This window comes from Pezoporus wallicus, unplaced genomic scaffold, assembly GCF_028554395.1.
Source record: "Pezoporus wallicus isolate ANWC-B61680 ecotype Strahan unplaced genomic scaffold, APGP_CSIRO_Pwel_v1 contig_3058, whole genome shotgun sequence".
NCBI lineage: Eukaryota > Metazoa > Chordata > Aves > Psittaciformes > Psittacidae > Pezoporus > Pezoporus wallicus.
Window position 1 is genome coordinate 1,431,366 of NW_026641153.1, and position 3,089 is coordinate 1,434,454.

Sequence of the window (3,089 nt, forward strand, 5' to 3'; positions counted from 1 at the left end):
AAAAATAATGTCAGAATCCTCCTCAGGTACATGTGATTTCTTTTTTTATGTGTGAGACTTAAACAGATCAAGAGCATACGCCAGGGCAAAATTTCTTAGCTTTCAAAGGGAAGATTATATTCAAAGTATAATTTATAATACCAGGCACCATTAGACATAGTGTATTATTCATCTAAACACCATAATGTTATTCAATTCACAATGAAAACTGAAAATTAATAACTTGCCACCATTGATTTTCTGTAGTTTGCACCGATACTGAGGAAAGTGAACCAGTCTACTTGAAAAAAAAAACATCAGCCCATTACTACTACAAGCTTTAAGGATACTGAACATGTAGACAAACAACAGAATGATTAACACCACCCAAGCAACTTGGACTAATTTAAGTAAAAGTGAAGCAAATGCCAAGGCAAACAAAAGCGCATTGGAATATAACCAGATATGTGCTGGGTTCACTTGTTCCTATTTGGAAGGTGAAGAATTATAAACTGCTGTTTCCTGAAGTAAAACTATCTGTTTTTCTCTGAGTAATTATTCATTTCATATAAACCAACAAAATACAACCCATGTTGCCGCTGCATTCAGCGAATATCCTGCATATTTATCCACATCTCTGTGATGCCAGGAAGTGTTCTGCTTTTTCTAGTCGATTGAAGGGGAAAGTAGTGAGAAAATTAGTCAATAGACACACAAAATTTGGAAACAGAAATTAACTTAGATGTTACTATTTCAAGGCTTAAACTACGAGTATTTTTACCTTCCTCCCAAGTAATTTAGTATCAGGCTTTAGACAAAAAGGTTATAATGACTTTTCTAACTTACCCAATAAAATCAAAGTTTTTGCACCCCAGTGTGTCACCATGATCTGTCTAACTTTGTAAGAATTTTGACAGATGCTGAGCACGCTGGCTGTAGATCAGGAATGCACTTAAACACATGTATAACTTGAAGCACTTCAGCAGTTCCAAAAGAGAAATTCTGGCTGTACTGAGGTACAGTAAGGGCAAAGTAATAGCAATTGTAGCATTTCCAGTGACTTTGGTCTATCCAGAATTTGAACCATGAACTATGTGGCTTCTAATAAGCTGCTTAAATCTAAGGTTTGTTGGTCTATTTAGGTCAGCTGGTGTAGATAAGAAAAAAACCCACAATCTTCAGGGCACACAAGCCCTTCCTCAGAAGCAACAGAATTTGAAGCTAAGGACAAGCTAAGAGTAAAAGCAAGCACAGATGTTTAGTGTAACTCTGGACTGAATCTGGACCTTGTGTAGCTGAGAATGAACAGGAACACTGAAGATTCAGCATACATGTAAACATAAAATCATGGCAAAGGCCTTCCTTCAAACCTGCTTCATGTTGCTGCTCCATAGCAATCACTGACAGGATTTAGGCAGCTTTATACAGGCAGCTTCAAGACTTTGTTTCTTCTCTGTCTTTTGTAATCAAGAAAATCCTACAGAGTCATAGCAATAAGAGTCCCAAGGTCTGGTATTAAGACTTTTTGCCATCATGCCTGGTGAAGAGAAGGAAAAACCCACTTTGATATGTATTTCAAAGTTATTTTACTTGGTATTTATTGATGAGTACTCACAGTTATTCAACATTCTAAAAGGGAAAGACTACTGCCATGACCATAAACTGTTTGCAAGAATAAAAGGATCATGTATTAAAAAAATATTTTTCATTTACATGTAAATATCATGTACTTTTCATTTGCAAGAAAAAAACCTGTTTATTGGATAACATGGTCATAATCTGATCCATAAAACCAATAGACTTTGACAGCAATTTATTTTAAATTTGCAATTACTGAAAAAATCTCCAACTCTCCATAAGCAATCAGTCCTATTCTTTGTTGATAAGCTTTGTCAGCAAAATGGTTACTGTATTTGTAGTATATTTATAACTAGGAATGAAAAACCACTTGTATTAATACATTATAGAATCTATCACAGTAAGTAATGTTCATATGTGATTTTTAAACGCAGTAAAAGAAAACAGACTATTTGAGGTACCTATTCATAAAAGGTGCCTTTCAGAGTATGTGTGAGACATCTAAAAGTTGTAGTATTTCATTACAGTTACTTTGTGTTCATGTGAGAGGAAATGGTACATTCCCGCAGTAATTTTCATGAATGTCTCAATATAACATCATTGGTAGCTGTTTAAATCACTGTACTTCTACAGATCTTGAATAAAGATGTCTAGCTTAAATGCATTTTTAAAAAGACACCAACTTATGATGACCAAGCATCATAAGATTAAACATTATACTGACGGGCATTTTTGCATATACACTGATGTTTACTTCCTATAATTTGAAATTGAAACAGTCACTACATAAAGATTTAATAAAGCTTTACACAAGTAGAATGATACCTCAATTTGTAAGTTTTGCTGATTTAACAGCTGCACATGAATATATATATTTATGTATATCTAATTATTACTCATATGCAATAACACCTACAAACACACTTAGTGGTTTACAGTGCTGTTTTGTACTTACTGTGAAATAATTTCAACTTCTCCATACTTACAAAGGAACAAAGAACAATATAACTGCACAGACAACATACCAAAGAGGTGCGTATTTCATAATATTACATTTGCCTGTTTTTTCGTGGTTTATTTTATGTATAATTCATTTCTGCTATAGGTATTCTAATTCATTTGCAGCTCAGGGTTAGAACAGACAGTAGATTATGTATTTTCTTTGCTGTAACTATTGAGAATTAAATTTAACAAGATAATTTTCAAAAACATGCAGACCTCACAAAAAGAAATCTGCCTTCAAGAACATTTGCTCTATCATATTTTAGGAGATGACTTATCTACAGTGTTTAGAACACTGAAATCATCAACAGACTCACACAACTTGTTAGAAACCTGATCTTTTGGAAAGGTTAATACAATATGAATTAAATGTCAAATTCCCCTCTGCCCCCTTGCTGAGCCTTCTCCTAGCAAAATACACGCAGTCCACTTTCAAGGACCTCTGAATTACACTGTATGGGTACACAAAGCTGATTCTCCTCCCATATTAGTGTAATTAGCACTGCCTTCATTAACATTAACAGAATCCT

The 3,089-nt window shown here is 34.0% G+C and overlaps 1 long non-coding RNA gene across 1 annotated transcript; it reads right to left on the reverse strand.

Annotated features, from left to right (window-relative positions):
• Positions 1-484: 484 nt before the first annotated feature.
• Positions 485-2,542, reverse strand: LOC130606306 (uncharacterized). Its single transcript, XR_008973942.1, has 3 exons — positions 2,513-2,542; positions 1,350-1,516; positions 485-645 (listed from the first exon to the last, which is right to left on the reverse strand). It is a non-coding gene; the product is annotated as an uncharacterized LOC130606306 (long non-coding RNA).
• Between the last annotated feature and the right edge of the window lie 547 nt (positions 2,543-3,089).